Source organism: Acanthochromis polyacanthus, chromosome 21 (assembly GCF_021347895.1).
Source record: "Acanthochromis polyacanthus isolate Apoly-LR-REF ecotype Palm Island chromosome 21, KAUST_Apoly_ChrSc, whole genome shotgun sequence".
NCBI lineage: Eukaryota > Metazoa > Chordata > Actinopteri > Pomacentridae > Acanthochromis > Acanthochromis polyacanthus.
The window spans coordinates 1480402-1506409 of NC_067133.1; the positions used below are offsets into that span (position 1 = coordinate 1480402).

At 39.5% G+C, this 26008-nt stretch overlaps 1 protein-coding gene across 1 annotated transcript in view; it reads left to right on the plus strand.

The window, feature by feature from the left end:
• Nucleotides 1–1134: 1134 nt before the first annotated feature.
• The window catches only part of carhsp1 (calcium regulated heat stable protein 1), a 35283-nt gene continuing 10409 nt past the window's right edge, over nt 1135–26008 (plus strand). Inside the window, exon 1 of the mRNA XM_051941002.1 lies at nt 1135–1341. The gene's annotated coding sequence lies outside the window, so the exon portion shown is untranslated. The remainder of the gene's footprint in view (nt 1342–26008) is intronic.

Here is a 26008-nt window from a genome sequence, read left to right on the forward strand (position 1 = left end):
TTTCCTTTTTTAGTCACTGATAAGGATATTTTTGCTTTATCATTCTTTGTTCCAAACTGTATGGAAGCCCAAAGAAAAAAAACTTTAACATTAGTCAAGAGAGTAAACACTAGCAGGACCTGAAATTGGAACAGCTAAACAGAATTCAACCTCGATTAATTTTATTATTTACACCTTGCTTATTCTGCTGTACCCCTTTATAAACATAAAGAATACTGTTTACTGTATTATTACTAATAATAAACATTTTCTATTGATTTTAATCAAGTATTTTTGTGTCACTTTACCTGTACTTTTACTTGAGTAGAAATTTTCATGCAGGGCTTTTACCTAGAGTATTTGTAAATTGCTAGCGCCAATAGTATTACTTTAGTATTTTTTAATGCTTGTAAGGAAGTACTTTTACATTGCTGTACATGCACTTTTACTTGAATGAATGAATGAATGTTTTTATTGTGGACATGTGAGAAAAACAAGCCACAAAAACAAATCGAAATATATTCAAAAACAACAACAAAACAAAATAAAACATAGGGAAATAAACAAAACAAAGCAAAGCAACAAATAATACCCCAACTTATCCTAAAAGGAGTAGGACGAAGTAGAATTATTTACTCCAGCTATATCCCCTGGCATCGGAGCAATAAATGATTATCTTATCTTTTTTATGTACATTCTTACAAACAAAATATGAAATAAATAAACATATATTAGATAATCGGTGATATATCCATGTCAAAGCACCCTCCTCCTCCCTCTACGATATTTTTGTATGGATTTTTAAACTGAGTGTAAGACTCAAATATAGAAAAAAATATGACCAAAAAAGTTAAATAAAATAAAACTAAAATGATAGATAGATAGATAGATAGATAGATAGATAGATAGATAGATAGATAGATAGATAGATAGATAGATAGATAGATAGATATCTAGATAGATAGATAGATAGATAGATAGATAGATAGATAGATAGATAGATAGATAGATAGATAGATAGATAGATAATCTGAATATTGTTCATATGGGATGCTTTGCGGGTTGTGATGAGTCTTTACGGTAGGCTGCGTGTTTTTGTCGTCGCACTATCGTGTGTGTTACGGTAACATGTGACGTCACTGGGAACCGAGTCACGCCCATCATTGAGAAAAAAAAAGGACCCGAGCCGTGAAAGAGAAGAAGGTATTTACTCTGGTTCACTACTGGAAACTGGAGCTCATCCCTGACACAGCTAAAGTCCGGGAACACACAGTGGACACTTCATCAAACTCCCCCCAGAGTGTTTTCTTCCTCTCGTTGGACGTTTCTTCAGTTTGAGCGCTCAAATTTGGAGGAAACAAGGTGAGAGATGCTCCGACAAACAAACTGTTTACTCCGCTAACGTCGCGTGGGTTAATATCAACAGCGAGCTAAAAGTTCTCTTGTTTATTAAAGCAGCTGTCAAGTTTTACTTTAAGTTGTATTAAAAGAACGAAAAATAACTTTATTTGACTTTATTAAATGTGGTTAATGGTGAAAGTGGGGCTGCGTTTAAGTTCCACAGTTTTTGTCTTCCATTACGGGTTACGTTTTCCTGGCGCTCGTTTCCTCAGAAAGTGGAGGCAAAAAAGAAAAAAAGAAGCAGTCTGAGCCAGTCCTAAGTATGTATGTTGAAGCTTTTGTTCAGAAGCTTGAAAACGGGCTTTCTCTCCACACCGCCCCCCAGTCTGAGCTAATGAAGTGCTGCAAGATGAGCTTCTGTAGGAGTTGAAGAGCTGCAGGATGTTGTTAGTATTTTATCTGAGACTCATTACTGGAAGGCTGTTTGTGTGCCATACGGGAGAGCAAAGGGTGGAGGGAAAAGCAGTGTTTCTGAGGCCTTATGTGTTGGTAGAAACAAGACGATCATCAGGTGGTGTTGTGGGGCAGAAAAATAGGTAAAGTCGGGCTGAAAAAGTCCCAGATTTGTAATGAGTGCAAGTGACACGGTTTCAATCAGGATGTGGCTGATTCTTAAGGCTGTAGTGCCCCCTTCCTCCTCAGATCTGCGCTCAGATTAACATTTCTGATTTTAGCAGACTCACGGGGGGCACCAACACTTGCATGTAACGTGTAATACTGCGTGTTTTAGCTTGTTCACGACTGACAAGACTTTACATCCCTTTGAGTGAGAAAATCTCGTACTCACAATGAGTGAAATTCTGAGATTTCACTGCATATTTTCATTTCAAGAATGCTTTTTCCTCCCAAGCAGACCGAAATGTCCTTGGTCCATTTTATAGATCACTGTGTTGTTCATTGTGTTGGCATGAAAAGCTTCTCAAATGTAGAAATCATGAGATTGCTTTGAGTTTTGTAGCAGAAATTCTTATTATCCATTTGAAATAACAGCATTGGAACCATAACAGTCACTCTGACATGAAGATTTACCACAATACAGCCGAGTCCATGACTGTACATACATAATATACTCTAACATTTATGGGATTGAGGAAATTATGTAGTGCTTTCATCATCAGATGTCAATTAAACTGAGGTTTTGGAACGTTGCAAGGCCTGAATGATTTGCCGAAAATATCTAATCGCAGTTCTTCTGACACATAGTAAGATTTCCCAACAAGTTTTAGTTCACTGTGCTTTTCAAAACACATGCTGGAGCCTTACCAATTCAATTTCATTTATATAGCGGCAATTACAGTTCAAGTTGTCTCAAGGCGTTTTACAGATTCTATATGAACCCCCAGAGCAAGCCCTAAGGAGACAGTGGCAAGAAAAAAAAATCACTTTTAACAGGAAAAAACCTTGAGCAGAACCCGGCTCTTTGTGTGGGGGGACCCATCTGCTGCTGGCTGGTGGGTTGAGAGGGACAGAAGAGGTAGGGATGATACATACAAAGTAGAAGCCAACACTGAAACTGATTCGGAAGTTTACTGTTATGTTGTACGGCTCTGGCATGAAATATACTACATATATAGCTGGTAATAAAATTCAAACAGTATGGAGAAGAGCATATCCTGTAAAGTGAGGGCAATGCAGGGTTGACTGGTGGAAATGAACAGCTGGAAACAGTGGGCTGGAGGAAGGTCAGCAGCAGCATCCTACGGTGGACATGGTGGAGACTAAAACAGCTGGTGGGACAGCAACCACAGATCTGTAGCATCCAGCTCTGGGACCAGGGACACTCGGATAAAGGACTGCAATAACGGTATATATAGTAAATACAAAGGTAGATGGAGGAAGACTCAGTGCATCAAAGAGCAGCCTCGGCCTATAGCAGTGTAACTAACGGACGTCGAAGAAGAAGTCATTTATGCTCCCATACTAACAAAAAGCTTCGTCCAAAACCACGAGACACTATCAAAAGCATAACTGTCACAGAAGAACGTTTACATAAATTTGCAAAAGTGTTAACACAACAGATTAAACCCCAGATCAGACATGTTGCTTCGTTTTGATTTTGAATTCAGTAACTGTTCACACCTAGACATCACTGTCAGTTCAGAAACAAGCAGCAGCATGTTTCCCCCAAAATGTGCTAATTTTTTTACTGCTTTTCTGAGGTTCTCCTGTAGTTTTGACACCATCAGCATTTGGCTACACCGAACACTTAACATGTATGCAAACCATTCGCAGAGCACATATGATGCAGAATATGTCTTTTTCGTCACTACACCTGCAGGGCATGTACGCCGTTGTTGTGTGAGTCACAGGCAAATTAGGCAGGCGTCGAGCTGCTGTTTTGGCTTTGTTGTGTGTTCAGGTTTTGGAAGCAGAACAGCGCTGTGAAGGTTTTGGCCAAGTTTGTGTCATATGTGTAAGTTAGCTTCTACAGATGACAGTCGACTAAGTATGGGATGAAGTTATGAAGCAACTGTCAGCTGGAGCCAGAAGAAGGAACAAAACCCCAAACTGGTATCCATGTTTGGTATAAAGCAGTCATTTCCATGATACTGATGGTATGGTAGTGTAATCCTTGACTTACATCGGAGTTCATTTCCTATGGATTGACGTAAGTTGATTTTCAGTGTAAGTTGGGACTCCAGCGAAATGTAGATAAAGCCGTTACGTGCATCAAGATATAGATCAATTCTTCAAAAAAGTCATGAATATCAACGACTTCCATGCATGTATGAGTCATGCATCAGAAGAGTCTGAGCCATAATGAAGGACAAAAAGTTAGAGAATGTAGCACAATCCAAGCTGGTGTACAACCGGAGAATCTAAACAAAACCGTCTTATAGCAGCGCATGACGATGTATTCGTCCGCTCCACTTGCCAACCAGTTCCATGTAACCAGTTCTGATGTAATGTTGAAACGTCATAAGTTGATGATGTCGTAAACTGAGGACTCCCTGTATTCAAGGTGTCAGTGGAAACCATCTTGCTCTCTGGATCTCACTCCTGGTCACTAACAAAGACTCTCTCAAAAAGAATCCATGGGACTTTGAATGTTACAGAGGGTACAAAACATCTCCTGGAAATCGCACCTCAGCAACAAGTTGCTATATGGCTCACATCCATGCTGATCAACCATCATTAGACAACGTGGACTAGCCCTGGCTGGACATGTGGTGAGACACAACGAAGCAGCTGGTCGTTGTTATGGAAACCTGATACTATCCGAAGGCCTGGCAGGCCCAGCACGCCATTAAGGAAGGTGCTAGAAAAAGACACTGGTCTGGACGGCAAAGAACTTTTGTCTGTAATGCTGGACAGAGGGAGCTGGAGGAAGAACTTTATTCATGTCGCTGATTCCATTGGATGCAATTCACTGACTGGTAGAGTAATTTTTAAAAAATTATTTTTTGATGTATTTTTCTGTAAAAGAGCCGATTGAAACTCCTAAAATTGTAGTTAAGAGACTGGTCTATTTTAACGTTTGTGAAGCAGATCTCCACAATCTTCTCTACTGGTGATTAAAAACTACTGATAATAGTGGAAACATAGCGTTATAGAGGCAGTTTAATAATATGTTGTGTGTTCAGTGTAGCCACGGCATCGGTCAACAACACACTTGGCTTAAAAGTTGAAGCAAAACTGCACCAATTTTTCATCTCTGTGTACAGGTGTTGGATAGCACAGTAAAACGAAGGTGTACACAACTTGTAGTAGACTGATAAATAGTCCTTAGTGTTGGTCTCAAACCTACAATTTTAAAAATGAAAAAAAAAAAAAAACCTGTAAAGACCTCTGCAGCCCACTTCTGAGTTTTGCTTGAGGCTAGAAGTACACCAAAATCTCTGAATGTACTGTAGGTCATTGAGTTGCATCGTAGCTAATGCAGGCACCAGCTTTGGACGAGGAACAAGATGCCATGCCCGACTTTGCTGCACTGATTTTACTACTCATATTTTTTTTAATGCCGCACATTAATCCAGCATTATTGAAGGAGTAGAGCGCTCCTTTCATTGTTTTCATTAAACAGTAATGTGAGTTAATGTATCGGCTGTCGGGCGGCTCGTGTAATACAACGTCAGAAAATCAAGGCCAAATCATAAACGCCTTTCCGAATGTCAGATGTGCTGCTCACTGAGGCGTTGTGCCGCTGTGAAAGCCCAGCAGGTTGTTTTTTATGGCTGGGCCTTTAACGGCTATAAAGCCAGGAGATGGTGCTTGTTGTGAAGGCCTTGGATGTTGTTGTGCAATATGATCTGCTGTAATAGTCCCTCGTGAGCGCTGGCTGTCGACAATAAAGCACTGACAATGAAAGGGAGAAGGGGAGGCAGTGGTGGGAGGAAGCGGGAAGACTATTAGGGCAAAGATATGTGGACTCCTCAACAAATGGTTGCAATAGCTGCCTCCACTGTTCTGGTCTCTGACTTAATTTTTTCCCATTTCTGGCGGTGGCTGTCCAAATGTGCTCCCATTTTGCCACAGTGACATTAACGATGTTGGGTCATAAAGTCTGGCTTGCAGTCTCCCTCCCAATAAATTCCAAAGGTGCTGAACGGACTTGAGGTCAGGGTCCAGTACGAGCCAGTCAAGTTGTTCCACACCTAACTGGGAAGAGCATTTATTTATGGAGCTGGGTTTGTGCACAGTGGCCTTTTCCCTTGAAATAGGAAAGGGCAAAACACAAACTGCTGGATGAACACTATTGTCTGAAAGACGATTACTCAAGGAGGTGGAGCCGTGGCGGAGTTATGTGACGATCGATGTTGGTTTGTCTGTCTGTGAGCAATATTACTCAAAAACGGACAAATGGATTTGAATGAATTTTCAGGGAAGGTCAGATTTTTAAAAAAAATTGTTTAAGCTTTATTTTACCAGGTTAATTAGTTGAGAGCTAGTTCTCATTTTCGATAACGACTTGGTGAAGAGGGAGCATACAACAAGATGAACAACAAAAACAGGTTACACATACAGCAAATCAGACAGTATTACAAAAACAAAATACACAAAGGGAGATTTTGTTAACCTCGGATAAAGCCAGATATTTCCACTAGCTTCCAGTTTTTATGCTGGTCTAAACTAATGGTTGTAGCTTTGTATTCACCACATTGACAGTAAGACAGTCTATTCTTAACTCGCCAAAATGCTCAGCTTACATCCGCATAATACAGAAAAAGCACCAAATTCTCACATTGGACAACTGCACCGAGGTCACGTCCAATATCTTGAAATGGATTTCTCGTTTGTCCATTAGCCGCTTTAAAAGCAACACCTGACCGAAGCATGTGGCTGTTTGATCGCTAAGCGTGTTTATTTTGCGTGTGTGCAAAAGGCAGAACCAGTTGGCAGTAAAAGTGAGCAGAGGTTTGAAGAGAAAATATGGAGGTGAAGCCGGAAGATAAAACGGGATAAAAGGAAGGGAGTTGCGCTGTTGTAGCCTGTCTGTGTTTGTTCATCTCTGTAAACTGTGTGCACATTTATTGCGTCCTGAAAGGAGCAAATTCCACCCACATTTGTGAAACACGACTTGAATGACCCCTGGAGGCATATCAGAGCTTATCAGTACATCACTCTAGGTTACACCTCAGGAAATACTGTATGTGGGAAGGGACATGAAAGGTGCCACTTTGTTGAACTGCTAATCCGTAAAATTTGCATGCGGATACGTGCTCACTTTGAATAAACTTCAGCTGCAACTGTGTGCATCTGAGATCCTCATGGACACGGTTGGCTTCTTTTTCTGTGGTTCTCTTGGGGGTAGAACAAGCAAAATAAGACAGGATGGCCCAATCCTTGACTCTGCGTGTCAGCAGTGTGGTTATATTGAGAAATGAAGTTACAACACTGAAAATCACATGTTAGCATGAAGATAGTCAGTAATCAGATTTCTGCTTACTGTTTCAACCAAACAAGTGATGTGATGCTGCACCATAAGGAGTTGTTTTCCGTTTGTCCCAGCGATTGGACTGACTAGGCTACAGTCTCTGTGGTAAGAGAGCGCTATTTTAGCTTCAGTTGAACTTTGCATGAAGTTATTTTTGACTTTTGGGTTCACAGCTTCATGTGTTGATCATTCCTTTGCATTTGTGCTCTTATAAAGCTTCATTAGAGATCTGCTTCCATGACACGTCTGGTTGAGTTTCTGTTAGTTCTTATAGTTATTAACTGATTGTATTAATTCAATTTTCAATTCTCAAGATGCTTTCAGAACTCAAATACCTGAACCCCCAGAGAAAGCCCTAAGGGGACAGTGGCAAGAAAAATTACTGTTGGGTACTTTCAAAAGCTAGTAATAAGTATAGTACTTTAAGTGTACTACTGACAGAAAGTCAAACGACATCAACGGAACCTTTGCAGTGCTGTTTTAAGCGTGTTAATGTTGTACTTGGAACAAACAACTTGTGTCGATGTCTTTCAGTATTTCCCAAGAGAAAGTTTAGTTTAATATTTTCATTGCAAAGAAATGCAATAGGCTCATTTTGTACGCTCAAAAGGGTTAAGACCGATTCAAATCAAGAAATGCCGGCAAATGTTCTGATTAGTTGTTTTGGTCAAGAAAACCAAACTAAAAGATTTGCAAAATTCAGCTTCAACCCATGTGATGATTTGCTTAGTTTCTCAGTTTTATATGATTCTGAATGGAATATCTGTAGTTGGATAAACATTTGAAGACATTATCTTCAGCTCTGTAGACTCCCAAAGGCCTCGACACACTGTGCGATGTGGGTCGGCGTGAATGTGCAAGAATAAAACATCATAAGCGTGCCCCGTCCATCCATGAAAAGTAAAGAACAGAAGCATAAACAGAGCTCCTACAATCACAGGGAAACTAGACAAACATGAACGGAGCCCTCGCCCTGGTGACATTTATGTGTTTGGAGACAAATCCAAAAAAAAGGAGGATGAGACTATGGATGCGAGCCACGACCGTTCATGCTTCGTCTTTTTTTGTCCGGTTGTGGTACGAGCTAGAGCACACGTCAAAAAGTCTTCTGCTGCCACAACTCTACTCGGCTGTCTTCTTTGTTTAAATCCCACATGCTTGTTTTGATGCGTTCTGTTGGGTTTAGCTGATCAGTACGTCATTTTATTCTGCATTTCTGTTGGTTAGTTAGTTGACGTCACACTGTGAGATGATCACCCCAAATTTCTGACGCTGGCAGAATTTTATCACAGCTTGTCTTTGGTCACAAAACCATGACGACGGCTGTACTTGCTCCTGTCTGACAGCGCGACGTAGTATTTAGAGCCAAGACTAAAGAGATCGCCACAGTTCTCTCAAAATTGTTATGTTTCGTCTGGGACAGCCAAAGATCATACAGTAAGCAGTGGCCTTAACATATCATAAAAATATTTAGTTTTATTTACAAAATATTACTAGAGCCTAAGCAGGGATTTAGCCAAATACTGCCGACTTAAAATTCCTGAGTTGCTGGAACTCTTTCAAAATTGTGTATAAAAACATTTACCTTGCAGAATAAGACCTATTTATTTACGCAAGTCAACTTTATTTTGTATGAGCTTATTTTCGGTTACAAGCTCCTGCCACGCTTATTTAAAGGTAACTTCTCATTCTGCAAAAACTCCTCTCTTGTAGCCTTTTTTACTTTTACCGGTGTTATGTAACAGGGTGTGAAAGAGGACCTGCTCTGTAAACACCTAGTAAAGTACAGCTAGGTGATAGTGCTGTATGTACACAATGAGACAGATCACGTTGCTTTGTTTGTATGAGGGCTGTGTGGGGATTGCTATATTTGTTTGCTGTCTGCCTCAGGTGAAGTATAGAAAAAACCCGCCACCTGCTCAGAAGTTCGTTGATGATGTCTTCCTCGCTATTTAGAGTGCAATTATTGATTTATAAAGTTTCTGCTCTGATTTATGGTGCAGTTGAGTGTGTAATATTTTAAACAGAAATGCATATTATATACCATCTTATCTCGGTTTATTTTAGTGTGGGTGTAGTTAGTTGGAGGAAATATTTTCCCACAGGAAGCAATAAATCAGCGGTTTCAGTCCAAACTGTCAGAAGCAATGAATGTGTCTTTCACTTAGAGAACGCTATATTGTTTGGGGACCTCACAGCAGCGTACGTCCCGACAAACGTCTCTTTTTACTCTTTTGTTTTCTTTGTCCTTCCAGCCTAAACACAGTTTGTCTTTGTCTTTCACTCTTCCTGGCCTGCTTTCTCTCTTCCTGTGTTTGTTGCTCTGCCTACTCTCGTTTTCAATCTCTGGCAACACATGGAAAGATGCTGGTTCTCATCCCTGCTGTCTTCTAATAGTAAGGGATGTTTTGATCCAGGCAGTTTTTAATTCATTGGTGGTCTTCGTCTATTCTGACAGTAACAAATGAAAAAGAAAAGCCCCCGTGTAATAAGCTGCCTGCTCCAACTCCTCTCCTTGCAGGAGAAAAGGTCTGAAGATGTGCATGGACAGCACAGCAGGGACTAGTGTGGGCTGATTACTGACTGGTCAGCAGTGCAGAAATAACCTACCAGCCCTTCCGTGAACCAAAAGTGACCTGATGCCCCACAGGATTTTACTTTGTGAACGATTTGCTGTTAGCATCAACAATTCTTACGACTGGCACATCAAATGAGGCAGGAGTACTGCAGGTTAGTTATTAAAACCAAACACCATTATTGCAACAACACAAATCCATAAAGGACATTAAAAACATTCAAAACGACATGCCTGAGCAAAAGTCACTAATGTACTATATGCAGCTTGTGCACAAAATATCACAAAGCTAACGTAAAACAACAACAACCAGAAAAAGAATCTGTGCAAATACGTGTGAATTAAAGCGCGGGGCACAGTAGAGCAGCCAGATCTATGAATGTACGGGAATGCAGAATGACATAACGCTACCCACAAACAAACAGAGCTGTTAATTGTCAGTTGCACCTGTGAGACCACTGAATACGTTTGACAGATTTTTGGTTTCCCCCTTGCGCCCCATTTCAAACAGAACTAGGATAAACACATTCTCTTGCTTCTGTTTGTTTACATGTTGTCTGGTTGACAACTCACTCTGATCCTGCGACGTGTGGTGTCATATTTTGCCTAAGAAGACTTTTCACTGATTTTATTGTTCATCTTGATGTCATGTAAGCACATTTTACGTTTGAGTTTTATAAAGAAAGATAAACTAAGGCTACATGGACACTTGAGACATGGTCAGATGATAAAGTTGCATTGTTTTTCCCCACGCGTCTATCTAGCTAAATGAAGATGTTCAGGAATTATATAAAAACTGCTAAAAACATATACAAAAAGTAATGAAAATCTATGTAAAATCTGATATAAAAAGTAATAAAAACTGATTAAAAAGCTATAAAAAAGTAATAAAAACCTATATAGAAACTGATTAAAAAGCTATAAAAAAGTAATAAAAACCTATATAGAAACTGATTAAAAAGCTATAAAAAAGTAATAAAAACCTGTTTGAAAACTAATAGAAACCTACATAAAAATCTATATAAAATCTAATGATAAAAAAAATTTGATGAAAACAAATATAAACCTATATAAAAACTGCTACAAATCTATATAAAAACTAATAAAACCTATATAAAAACTGATTAAAAAACCTATATAAAAGCTAATTAAAACCTGTATGAAAGCTATACATAAAACTGATAAAAACCTCTAAAAAAAAAACTAAGAAAAATCTATCTAAAATCTGATAATAAAAACTTAGATAAAAACTAATAAAAACCTGTATGAAAACTAATAACAATCTATATAAAGACTTCTTAAATAACCTACATAAAAACTGATAAAAATCTATATAAAAGCTAACAAAACTATATAAAAACTGTTAAAAATCTATAAAAAATATGAAAACAAATAAAAACTTATTTAAAAACGTATATATAAATTAATAAAAACCTATACAAAAACTGATAAAAATACGTATATAAAAACAGATTAAAAAACTATATAAGAATTGATAAAAACATATATAAAAACTGATAAAAAATCTACATAAAATAATAAAAAATACCTGTATAGAAACTGATTTAAAAGCCTATATAAAAACTAAAAAAATCAATATAAAATCTGGGAATAAAAAACTATATGAAAGCTGATTTAAACTTATATAAAAACTGATTGAAAAAACCCTACATAACAAGGGATTTTAAAAAATAACTGTATTGTGTTCCACCTATTGCAGCTCCTTTCACATCTAACAACTTGTGCTGAATTCTCTGTGTTATGGTCCCTGACATCGTAGACATAAATGAGGCTGGTTGTGGAACAGGTTCACTGCAAAGTTCAGTTCAACATTATCATTAACTGCTGGGTAATTTACCAATCGATGAGATAACCATGTACTAAGCAGGCCAAGAGATGCAGTTTTCGTCTCATTTTCAGGTCCATTGGTCTTATTGCAGTCGTAATCATTTGCCTCACTCGGAGCGTCTTGTTCGTGTGATGTAGTGCACACAGAGACTTAATGGCTCTGTAGCTGCTCACCACAGCTTTAGTTTCACCGTCTAATGCAGTGAAGAGAGTAAAGAGAGCTGATTGATGGCTACCACGGAGAAACCGAGGCTGCTTTCATTTACCGGATTTATTGGATTGAATCTGGTAATATCCACCGAAAACATCAAAGAAAAGTAGAAAACAATCACATTTTGAACAGTTTTTAAAGGACGTTCTGTTCATGTAACATTGCATTTGAGTCATTCCATGTCAATTCAACAAATGCTTGTTGCACCACTTTCTCAGATCCTCCCAAAAATTTTTTTGGGCTTTATTTGGGTAATTTTATTAACAAATGCAAAGTATTATGGTTATAAACATACAGTATAAGCAGTAATGATCTAATCTAATACCCATAGTCAGTCCAAACTTAATCCTCGCCTATGATTTTAGGGTTTTAAACTACTAAAAAAAGCAATTTATACTCCTTTTACATGGTCAGAATTTTTTCCCCTTCCAAAACTTTTACCCTTCTGGTGAGAAAAGTATAGAAATGAATGAAAATAAAAAAATACTGGACTGTGGAATTTCCCAAAATATCCTTATGATTTCATGGGCGACTTTATTTTGGGTTTTTCATGCCTCTATTTTAGGACTTATTCTTGTGAAAAGACATTGAAAGAATGAATTTTCTTCTTTACTAATGAAAGTTGCATAAGGTAAAAGTTTTAAAACATTAAAATAAAGCTTATTTATTGATTTATAGGCTGTTGAACTCAGGTGTAGACCCAAAATAGCCTAACTTTAGGCATTAAAAAGTGCATGTGGGATACATGGTACGCGGTTCAAATTTTTTTTGGAGGAACTAGTATGTGTGAAGTATGTGTGAACTTACTTTCATATTTGTTTCTTGTGCCAAAGATGAGCAACTGCTGAATCAATTTACTATATATTTTGATCCTCGTTTTTGTTTTTAGGAACCATTTACATGACCAACTAAAGATGAAAGATGAATCTGAAGCATCAGCATCGTAGTATAAGTTACAAAGGGCATATCTGAAGTTAATTATTATATAGACATTGTTTTTTCTTTCATACAGTAACTAAATAAGAAGAAATGGCATCACTCCCAGACTGCATTCTCAGGACAGCCTCCTCAGAGGAATGCCATAAGACAACTTACTGCAGGAAGACGGGCCTGCGGAAATTTTGTACCTACACAGACAATGAACAAGAACTTCTGTTAATGCGAAGTGGGTCTGAAATACCTGCAGATGCTTCAGTATGCATGCATCATGAAAAACTGTATTTGAACAAATATGAATTTTTACAGAAAGCATGTTGCGACCCTTTCAGATGTCACAAGGCTAGTGTCAGGAAAAGTCTCCGCTCTCTTGACATACAGGCAGCCAAAACTTTACAGTCAAAAGGGTATATGAATGTGAGGCCTGGCATGAAGGTCTGTCCTCAATGCTACAAGAAAATTGAAACCTGTGAAGAGAGCAGCATGTCAGAAGACAGTCAGACTGACCCTTGGTATGTACCTGAAGAAAGATCAGTGGCATTCAGTGGCGGACAGTACCACATATCTGGTGCAGATGATGGCCTGATTTCAGAGAAATTCAAGCAGTTCAAAGGACAGAAATAGTGGTGTGATAAGTTGGGGACAAATTACATGTTTTACATGGGACCTAAGGCAATATAACTCATTTTAACTGCAATATATTAGTTAGAATTCCTAAAAAACGCCTATAAAACATAGTGCATTTCTTGGTTAAATTGGCCATGAAGGATTCAAGAAACAATGTTGATACTTCAGATATCAATTATTCGGATGTTTATTGTTATACAGACAAAGTTTCATGTTTCTACTCCATGTCCCACATTGGTTTCTGTGCCAATATATGTATGGTGTTTTTCAGTCTGTTTCATAAATAGGCATCGTTTTGAGGTCTAAGGAGACTAGCTAGCTCTTGGATATTTTTAGGTTAGAGAGAACTTTTAAGGTACTTTGAGATTTTTATAACATATGAACCTTGTTACTTATTAAAATTTGTGAAAAAAATGCCTAAATTCTTGAAAAATGCCATTTTCGCCAAATTTTTAAATTGCCCTGTACCACAGAGAAATGGGTATATTCATTCCAAATTTTTTTTTCCTGCTCTATTGTTAAGGTGTTTGAACCCTTCAGATCACTTGTAAGTCTATATCATCAGTCAGTTCCCAGTATTATCTTCCTAAATCAAGCCTTTCTACCTAAAATATCAATTTCCGAGTGGAAAAATAGGGATTTAAATATTTTATAACTTAGCAAATAGCAATCATATGATGTTAAAACTTTGCAAGTAATCTATTCTTATGTTGGGATAGTTAAAAAAAAAGTTTGGAGATGATCAGAGGAGGTCATGCAACAAAATTTCCTCAGATTTGTTGAAATGAGATGGAATGACTCATTTTGTAAATTGTTTACTTTGGCAACTTATTTAAACACTTGATCCTCTTTTAAACACGAGCTGCTAGTAAATGTGATGTAATAGCAACACGTGAAATTAACATTTTGTAGTCATTTTCATAACTAATTAGAACTGTTCATCACTCAGTTTCCCATTTCAACACAAGAGACGGTTAAAGGGTGTTCAGTACAGGCTCTATATACCTACACAAATATACTATGAACTGTGCTTATCTTCGACATGTTAAACTCCATTATTATCCCCCACCTCCACGAAGTGGAGAAGGGGGATATAGGTTTGGCCTCTGTCCGTCGGTCCGTCCATCCGTCCATCCGTCCGTCCGAGATGAAGGGGACAGCTTTTCTCGGAAACTATTACAGCTAGGATTACGAAATTTAGTGTGTAGCTTCACACCATGGATACCTTGATCAAGTTCAAAAATGAGACCTGTGCAATAATATTTAACAGAGTTATGACCCTTGATCACTATCTTGGATGTAGACTCATAGACATCACATGTGGTGGGGGATATTGATGACCATGTCGTCTTGTTGCTTCTACTGTATGTCCACCATTTAAACCCTGATGGCAGAAACGTCGTCCCAGATCCATAAAAGAAGTATTACTAAACATTCAGCAGTCTACAGCTACAACGACAACTAAAGTCTACTGTCAACTGTAGTTAAAAACGAAGGGTTATTGGTAACACTAGATCATAAATCTGCATATCTGAGGCACAACACCTAGAGCTGTTCTTCACATTTATAAGCTTTACGTAACAGACAACAATCGGTGTGATAAAGCAGCAATGATCTTGGTCAAAATCAGTTTATAAAGCTACCAAATAAGATCTCTTAAACTGCCCCAAAGGAAAGCAGCATTCCCTCCTTTCAAAATGTCCAGACATTTCTCACACCTTCATATTCGCCACAATAGAATCAGGAGTTCCCAAATTAGGTGCAGATCATTTGAACCTGCTCAGGTAGTGTCAGGTGGAAGGTCTCCTCTTTGAAGTTTGTGGTGTCGGCTTTCCAAGAACTATACAGCTTCCTGACTCCTTCAGTAAAAACACTGATTGTGTGTTTAAAAAGATCACCAAATGGAAATACATCATGAAGGCCACGAAAACCCTTTTTCTCTGCAGACTTTTCCCTGTGACAAATGGGATCCGAACGTTTGCGCTATTTGTTATGAGAGGTTTTTTTGTAGTTGCTGCTCCTCTAACTAGTTTGGAATGGGTTAGGCTTAACCTTGCCAGCAAGTTGATTTCTCGCGATATTTGTGAGTTCACAAATCTCTCAAGAAAGCATCTTGCTCCGCTCCCGCATTCACTGTTTGCACAGAGCCAAGTTGGCACGGGCCAATCACGCAGCAGTATTCGTGTGTGGGGCGGGACATCCGGGTGTGAAGACGACACCAAGCGCCAGTAGATCAAAACAAACATGGCAACGGAGGACAACGATCGTGTAGATGCTGCTATTAAGTCAGTTTTAGCTGAATCTCCTATCGCTTCTTTGAAGGAAGAACAACGAGAGGCGCTTTGCTCATTTCTGGATGGTAAAGATGTTTGTGCTTTTTTACCTACGGGTTTTGGTAAGAGTTTGATCTACCAATTGGCTCCGCTCGTTGTGAAGATCCCGCGATTGGCTAAAAACAAACCTGTCAGAGGCGGGACATACTGTTGCATTGTCCAATCCGTGCCTCTTTCCTCCGAACAGATTTACATGGAGTGGTCCCATATTGATATTGTGGAGTACTATCAAGTACTACACAATTATTAATCTGGCTATTGCCAGGTTAGGTTGGGCTCATTTGGGGAAAAGCTGCAGTATCTAAATCAGGATTATCTCTAATTAAACCTCCTAGGTCAGAGTTTAACATAAGTATGACTGATAATAAGATGCTGGCCTTAAACTCTGCACTGATAGCAACAGAAGAATAGTTTGATAATTTAGCTTAAATACATAGACTCAAATCACCATGAAAGGGCATTGCAAAACATTTGGTAGCATGAACAAAAGATAACGGCCTTTAATTAGGCAACATACTGCTATTGGGCCTTCATTGCATCTTCCTAGGTTGGGGCATTACAAAGTATAGAGTCCCAGTTTGCGTATAACCTCAAGTATGTATTAAGAGTTAATCAGAGTTGAGTAGAAATCCACTCAAAAAGTATGGAAATTCTATATATGAAAACTTCACGAGAGCCCTCCAAATAAATCAGATCATACACAGAGGTTCTTGTCTGTCGTGATTGCACAGGATGAAGCTTCATTTCGAGCTTCCTTTTTCCTGCTGTATCCAGGAAGTTGGGATCATCAGCTGTGGTAACGACACCCTGGGGAGAGGGCAGACCTGTCCAAATGTGAGCAGGACACAAAGAAGTAAACGGTGGGATTAGAGACGTCAGAGAACCTTAAAGGTACACCGTGGAGTTTTCTTTTAAAAATGCAAAATTGTATTTCAAATTGGATCATCGTACACATCACAATACAAAGAAAATAGGGAACTAAATGAGGTCCTTGATTTACGACGTCCTCGACTTATGTCGTTTCGCCGTTACATCAGAACCGATTACAAGCCGGTCCTCGGTTTAACGTACGGCGTTTCATTGGAATTAGTTGGTGAGCGGAGTGGACGAATACTGTATACTGCAGCGCTATAAGATGGCTTTGTTTACATTTGCTGCTACATTGGATTATGCTACATTCACTAACTTCATTATGGCTCCCAAGCATCAGTCAGACTTGCACTTTACATTTTTGCCGGTATTTTCCTGCTGAGTTGTGTTTCAGTGTGAGCTAACGACTGTTTTTGTTACTGTAGTTGTACAAGTATGTAAACTGATCAATATCGTGATGCACATAACGGGTTTGTTTACATTTTCACTGGAGTTCAAACTTTCGGCGAAAATCAACTTATGACACACTTTAGGAACTGAACTCTGATGTAAGTCGAGGACCCCTGTATTTGTAAATACCTTGCTCTGCGGTACTGCTACTGGTCAAAACCCCCACAGACTACCTTTAACTGCAGTAATCAGTGCAAACGTACCTGATTCTGATGTTGTCTTCTGTTAATTACAGCAAAGATATTACTTCATGGACTTCTATTGCTTTGCCAACTAGTTGCAAATCGTACAAGCTGATCAAAAAATCTAATTAGCAGAGTGTAGACTTTAGCTGGACAGATTTGTCTTCTTTAGTGTTTTTACAATACAGCGCTATACAGACGAGATAAAAGAAGAACATGTTAACAGCTGTGATAAATTACAGCATGGAGACAAATGTCTGGTCAAACCCAGAGAGACAGAAGTGTCCTGAAGTGCTTGTCTCTTCGTGTGCCAATAATAATTACTCTGGCTTTGTTTCAAGTTGAGTGAAACGAGTTTAATTTGCATGAACTCAAAGGTAAATAACAAAAGATGAGGTAAAAATAGTTTGATCAAAGGCTATGCTTTGACTCCTCACCTGTTCTTGACTAGAAGAACCTGTATGAATAAATCATCGCTTTGAGTGAAGTACTTCTTTTGATTTATTTTTTTTTTTTAATGTGTGAAATGAATCACCTTGATCTATATGCAAAAGACATATAGATTGCAGCATCCCAGGTTAACCCTAATTTTGATCACATTCACAATATGGTGTTTACAAAGAGGACAGAGAATGACATTATTCATATCATTGTGCACACGACAAACACTAGTATCCCTGTTATACTGCATGGTTTTGCCTGTGATGTTTCCAACACAAACTGCTCTAACCTGTTAGTCTAACCTGGAATGAACTTCATTGTTTCCATTGAAAATGAGGCCACAGTGACATCTTACAAGAGCGTAGAACAAGTGAGTTGTGGATGCAGCCGTCACTATGAGAAAGGCGTCCTTTTACCAACTGTGTGGTACGGTTGAACCGTTTGTAAAACCAGAGGAAACTACAGTAGGAGCAGCAGTTGTGTTGCTAATGAGAGTGACAGTCATGTTGGACAAACATTGTCATTTTTGTCTGCAAACTCTCAAAAGCCAAAGAACTAAAGTGAATAATGCAAACTGTGATTTGGTGTTTTGTTTTTTTGTTTTTTTTAAACTTTTGCACTGAAGTTGTGACTGTTGCAAATCTTCTCAACTCTAAAACTTACTTGACAAAAAAAATCGATTAGCCTTATCCTTAAATCCTGGTGTTTTTTCTTTCGCTTTCCTATATAAAAACGGACAAAAGAAGGACGGGGCGTTTGCCCAAAATGGTTGTTTTGAGCCTTTGGAATGAGGAACAGCCTTCACTGGTCTACTCTGGTGAGTTTTGTCTTGTTAATGTGCTGTACTGTATCCAACATAATCTTTACACACCACTACTTGTGAGCCCATGTGAGCCCCTTTTTATTGCTGTCAAAGTTTGGGAGAACTTGCGTGCTTTTTGTTTCTGCAGCTGAGGATGCTCAAAATGACATGATGAAGGGGAATTAGCGTCTGCGACAAAAACGGCTTCAGAGACAAAACCGTGAGTTGTTTCTGTTGTCATGCTGAACACTATTTAAGTCCTTCTTCTCTTTTGTTAGCATTTATTCAGCAATTGCCTGGTAACATCAATGTATACCTAAAGGTAAAGTGAGGAAAATGGTGCATATCAATGAAAACAAAGTCAGCTCATGCAGTAAATACATCCCAAAAATCCAAAGAATTTGGAATTTTATGATTTTTTACCTTTTTAAGAAAGACATTATGAACAGAAACTTCCAAACTTTTGCCCTGTGGTGTATGTAGTACAATTGTTAGCACTACTAAGCTTATATACTCCTGCGTAACAGTAATACATCACATTTACAGTACGCGTAGTCTTGCTTTGTCGGCCCTTTCTATAGAACAGAATGGTCTGGCTACACCATACTACCATTCTGCTATAGGGGAAAACACTCCAGCCCATTTGTATTTCTTGAAACTTATCACAGTTGTTGCGGGTCAGACTAAGCAAACTATTCAGTGTTCTGTCAAAATAGTGAGATATAGAATTGTTTGGTTGGAACATTTCCATGCATGAGATGAGCGTTGTCATTAAAATGGATAATCCTCGGAAAAAAACTAGCAGGGGTGCCTTGCTGCACAACCCTGATCCTCCAGCAAGGAACACAGCAACACATGGATGTGGAAGGGAAGGACAAAGATACCTGAACTGAATGGCCAGTGGCAGCTTTACACCTGCGTCCTACGTACAGTTTAGGTAAAACAGCCAGTGAATGAATGTGTTTAAGTATGGAAAGCACTGCATCTCCACATGCAAATGAACATGACGCTCCTCATGTCGTCCGGTACGGAGAACGAGGCTGCTGACGTGAATCAAAGAGATTGATGCTTATCAGGCCTGTGAGTCATCAAATTATAGGACCATGACCGTCTTTGACTGTGACACATGCATACTCAGGGCCGCTCACCTACCCACCCAAACACACAGAGAGCTCCATATAATAGGCCCTCTGTGTTTCAGGTTAATGCTTTCTGCCTCCAGTTCTCAAGACCGGCAGCATAATGCGTAAAAAGCAGATCCTCTCATACTTTGTGCCGGCGCATAAAAGTCTCGGAGCCCGGAGCTGTTTGCGTCCCTTGTCCACTTCATTCATTTCAGCACGTAATAACGGTGACGCCACAATAACTGGGGTCACCATCAGCTGAAAGGGCTCAAGGCGCTCCGAGTCCACAGAAATAACGGCGGATGTGAAAATGTGACGGTGGTTTATGTCAGCTCCTGCTCATTTCAAGGGTCGAAGAGGCTGCCAGATTTATGAGATAAAAAAAATTTGGCCACTTTTTCATTAGTTGCAGTGATTGTCTTTCAAACCTTTAACTGGCTCGCATAAATCTGCGATGGAAAATGGAAAAAGGACTGAAGTGACGGAACCACAGTGACATCATCTCTGATTAAGAAGTAGTTCAAAGTAGCTCTTCAAAATGTCCTAATTGTGGGTTGAGCTGTAAAAACGATGGATTCCACATTTCCAAGAGGCAACTTAGTACCACCTTTTACTCGGCTTCTCCTGCCTGATAAACACCAGCGCTTCAAACCACACAAACCTAGTCCACATATGTACATATTTACTGTGAAAGAGGGGCATCAATCTCCCAAATTAAAGGCAAGATATGTTTACTTGTGTAGCACCATTCACACCCAAGCATCTCAAGGTTACAGAGGCATGGAAGTACATTTAGAAAAGAGAGCTGACATTAAAATCACAGCATAAATGCAACATATTCAGACTTTAGAATTAAAGCATTACATTAAAATTGACATTAAAATCAGAGAAATGGCACAAAGGTAAGATAATTATGTCTGTACGGGTGTGAAAAGGAAGAGGAGTAATAGCTTTTACTCTCTTCTACTGAGTTAAATGTCTGTTGCTTAGTATTCAGCTCACCTTACTCTCATTGCCTTTGTGTCACCTCGTCCTCGTTGACATTTTCTCTCCTTTCTGTTTTTTACCCCGTCGGGAAGAAGGAACTGAGTGAACCTGTGAAAGAGGAGAGCTGTTGAGAGGGACAAATAACAGAGAATACAATAAAGGATGATGTAAAAGACATGGATTGGGGTGCAGAACAAGATGGAGCAGCAGAAAAAAAGACACTGAACTTGTTAAAAGTTCCACTTCTTCACGTGGTAGTCCCATCTCGACGCCTCGTTTTTCTTTTCATACTTGCGTCTATCGTTCTTGGGCTCTTTAGTTTTTGAAATGCATAATCTGGCTTGGTGTGACTTGGTGTTTGCAGATGTGCGACCTTAAGGTTTACCTCGGGACCAGTGGTGATTTGTAATAATTGCGGGGGATGTCTGTAATCTTAAGCCTGTGCGAATGCGCCATGTCTGTAATTTGGAAAGTAAAAATTCCATCGCAAATTATCTACCATATTTCGCCGACAACCGACGTCCTGCCATAGTTCTAGTCCTTTGTGAATCTGCTTCTCAGTGACTGGGGGAATTTTAGTTTTTTTTTTCTTTTTCTTTTTTCTTTTTCTACCTCTTTCCCGGTCGAATTATGGCAGTGTTTTAGGTGCAAATGTAGGAGTAGGCCGATACACAACAGGCCTATGGAGCATTCGCAGAAATGGCGAAATCACATGAACAAGAAGATGGAAATTTGGGAGGATATTGAGATGGATGAAATTACCAGAGATCCCCAGGTAACACTAATCCCATGTGAATAATACATTAGTCGCAGTCAGCTTTTATACTTTCAGACAGCGGGGTGGTTGTGCCATTAAAAGAGCATTTCTTTTTATGCCCTTTTTCCTTTTCTGTGTCCTGAATGGTTCAAAGGCGGACTGATAATGTTCGAGTTCCGCATTGATTTCTTGGTTTCCAGATGATGGCATAAAAGCTTTTGGAGTTGGATTCAAAGTCTGCCATTCTGCTGCAGCTGATTGTACGCCTCTTTCTCTCCTGGTCTGTGACTGCTGTGTCTTTGCTTCTATGTGTTCCCGGTCGTGTCTCTATGTTTGCGTTTTTTCCTGCTGCATCCATCAGTAAGGCCTCAGCAGCACAGGAGGTGACGGGACTACTTCCCACTAATTATACGATTTTCAAACCGCATATAGACACGCGGTATGACTCGAGACACGCCATTCACGTAAGACACGAGCCCAGCCAGGCGTTGCACGTGACGTAAATAAAAGTGATTGCTGTTTGTACAGTTCAACTCTGTGAAGTAGCTCCAGGCAATCAAATGTTTATTTTCTTAGGTAACGTGTTGAGCCGAGTATATTTAAGGAACTCGTTCATATCATGACTAATCGTATTCTGAACGGCTTTGAGGACATTGTTCATGCAAAAATCGCCCCAGTCAACAAGAGGATGGTGAAGGGCGGTCGTATGACGTGGTGTGACCCATAGTGACGCACTGTGTCAGTCTAAATGGGGTATTACTGAGCCTTTATGGTCGTGATAGTAGGATTTTCCTTTGTCTTCAAGCTAACCATCATCAGTTGTACCGTACAGATATGAGACTGCTATCAATCTTCTCATCCGAAGCTCAGCAAATTTTAAACTATTCTAATAAAGCAGACTAGCCCATGTGCTCAAGAATCCGTTTTCCTCTGCCCTTCCATCTGATCACCATACCAGTTCTTCTACTTTGTACCTAATTACTTACAGCTGTAACTGCTGCAACCAAGACATATATCATGTGCAGCAGAAAACCTCTCTGTTTTTGTATTGCACAGACTCCTGAGCGGCTGGAACAGAAAATCTATAACACAGAGAAGCAATGCATACTACTCTTGTTGATTTAGAAATGTCAAGGACTGGGCCTTTAAAGCTGTGATTGCTTTCTCTGTGAATGCAGATGAATGGGTCTAGTCTTGCAGAAGATGCCTCGCTGAAACTCTACACCAGTGAATGGAGTCCAGATGGATTCATGAGAGGTCCTTTCGAGCTTTTTTGTTTTTCTTTTTTTGTGTGTTTTTTTTTCTTTCTCTTTTTGTATTGACATGTTTATAAGGTTCAAACAAATTGTATCAAAACATCTTGGAAGAGTAGAAAAACTGCCAAAGTACTGTTCACAACATGTATAAACTTTACCTTGTAAAAGCTCGAAATAAACTCATCATCATCGTTATCGTTTTGTCCTGCCTGTGCGGAGACGGTGGTCATACAATATAAAGGGCTCATCACGTGAATGGTTTGTGTGTGTGTGTTGGCCTGAGAGCTAATGTATGCATCTAAACATGCATGTGTGCGTGTTGTGCCCCACTCGGCTGGTATTTGCTGTGTCAGCGGGGTCTCTGGGTCAACCAGAGGGTACGATCATGGAAAATTCCATAGGACACAGGTCTAATCTGGCGCTGTGTGTGTGTGTGAGAGAGAGGCAGAATAACAGAGTGTGGCTATTGTTTGTGTTTGTGTGATCGGCAGAGAGGTAGACAATGCTGTGTTTATACAGAGGGAATTAAAAAGAAAAGAAGCAATTTATTTGGTATTTGCCAGAGCCCTCTGATATATTAAAGTAAGAGTTATTACAGCCCCGGGACTGAGGCAGCTATAGCCTGACCTCATATCAAAAATAATATTCTGATAGCATTTTAATTTAACTTGACAGGTGCTCTATCCTCGAAACATTATGGGATTTTTCCTTCTTCTCCTTGACTCTTAAACTCTTAAATCTCAGTATGATGCTTAAATGTAATTCAGTGCGTCCCTTTGTCTCTTTTTCCTCTAATCTTTGTTTCACTTTGTGTCTGTTCTCCTCTACCAGTTTGAGCCTTCGGGTAGATTTAGACTGCAGCCACACTAATGCGTTTTCATTTTAACATGCCAACAAAAACAATCTGCTCCTGGACGAGCGTTACAGCTCTACAACAATCTCGGCAATGCATGTCATTTCTTTTTAATGCAGAATTGTGGTAGAAAGAACCTGGTAGTCAAGGGTGATGTCTTTGTTTTTCCTCCAGGAAAAGGTAATGAGGTAGGAGAGTGACTAATCTGCAAGCTACAATTAAATCCAAATCAGAAGCAAGTATGGTCTGTGCCATTTTCCCCAAAAAGTCTCGGTTTCTTCGGGTCCAGACTTAATTGCCCCCTCAGTGTTTCGACCAGTTGAGCAGCCTTTCCAAAAGCTGCGGTTATTTTATAGCATTTTCGATTTCTGTTTCACTACAACCGCTTCAATTTATCTATCATTTTCATTATTCGCAATGATGCTTGCATACATATTTAGTCATGTTTGTAGTGTTTAACCTCTTTTTTTTTTTTTAAATCTCTAACATTCTAAGTTTCACCGTTTTTAGCTTTAAATGCACCTGAGCTGCCACTGGAGGAGATTTTCTCAACCTATGATCAGTATGAGAGAAAAGCAGCTGACAATGTGTGACATCTGTTGCTTCGCGTATTCTCTCGGAGTGATCCTCATGCATGGAAATATCACCAAACTCAAAGCAAAGGTGCTGTTGCGTTGCATTGTCCTACAACAGAAACAGAAAATCATGGAAACTGGGATTCATGTGAGCAGGTTTTAATGTGCTGAACCTTTTTTATACACCTACAGATTTTTAAGGCAGATGAAACATGATAGAATTTTCACCATACGGGATCTTTTAACATTCTTAAAGGCCTTGTGGGGACACTACCTTTTCTCATGTGTTCCTTATTAGGACAATTAGGCAGCAGCTTTTACATCACGTCTCTGAGTTTACTAAACAGATGTGTTTATGTGTCCATCTGTGGGGACATTGTTCTGCTTACAGTTTGTGTGCACATTTTACTTTTACAAACAGACATGCTGTCACGTTTGACCTTGCAGTCTCCCTGCCCTCATCTGGAATTCCTCACATTAATGCGCTTTAAAAATTAATCAAGCGTCTTTGCCCATCAGAAGAGAAGCACATTGCACTTCTCTTTACCTTCCTTTCTTCTTAGTCACTCCAGCTCCATCAGGTGCCTCTAAACGGCTCCAGATCTTCCACACCCACATGCCACAGCTTGTATTTATCACATGTAGAAACAGAAAACAGGACAGTGAGGCGCAACAAGCAGGCAACCCTACAATTCAGGGAGATTTGCTGACCGTCCTGCAGCAGCATCTTATCCTCAGTGACTGCTTACTGCTCTCTGGAAGTCCTGATCTCGGCTCTGCTCCTTTGGTAGAACAAAGAACACAGCATTTACTGGGAGTCCAAATTCTTCTGTTTTACTTACGACTAACCTCCTCACCCAGCATGTTCCTGCACCAACTAGCTAATATTAAATCTTAGTCATTTTCCAGTTGATAAATTGAAATGGAAAACGATATAAAAAATATTAAAAATTATAGTTAAAATGCATTAAAAGAATATTAAATGCGTAGCGTAGAGTGCTGGGCTCTGATTGGTTCAGTGACTGTAGCATCAGTCTCCTCCATCTTCGTGTATAGCGGCATTCAGCATCTCACCTTGTCCATTCTCACTGTGCAGTACGTTCATCCCAGTGTAATCAGTGCTACACAAATAATTCATCATCTTCATCATTTAAGTTGTAGTATATTCATTGGTGAGTACTTGTATAGAACTGTATATGCCATTAAAACTGTGTAGAAAGTGTTTGAGAGCATCGGAAGTGTTTATAAGAGTGTGGGAAAGGTTAATAAAACCACAGACAATAACCGTAAGGGTAAAAAAGAAAAAGGTTGTATTTAACATTAAAAAAAGTAACTTTGTGCAAAAAAATTCAATGTAAAATGCATCTTAAACATAGCCTAGCCATGCTAGACAACCCACGGCAACAAATTTAATTCTCTGCCAGGGTGGGTCTGGTTACCCTCCATAAGGCTCGAGGCTGGATGCTCCTAAAACTGGCCGGACCAATCACCATGAAGTGTAGAGTCAGAAGGCGGGCGTAACTAAGTGACGACAGAGGCGCGACGATTCTGACAGAAACAACCCGCGCACAATAAACAAAAAATCGACTTGGCTTTGGCCACAGCCCTTAAAGATTTGAAGCTAAAATTCAACTTGAAAGATAAACAAAGGACGGCACTGAAGTGTTTCACTGAGAAGAAAGACGTATTTGGACTTATGCCGACGGGATATGGCAAATCCTTAATATAGCAGTTGGCTCCGCTGGTTGGGAAGCTAACGGGACTTAGCCACAATCCGCCGGCGCTCTAGGAACTCCGTCAGCCTATTCGTTGCACTGATTGGTTGTATACCTACCCAATTGCTGCAGAGTGATTTGAAAGACAACCTTTAAGCCCGCCTCCCTCCCTGTCAAGCGGTCCTAGACCCTTGTGCCTTCAGAAACATGG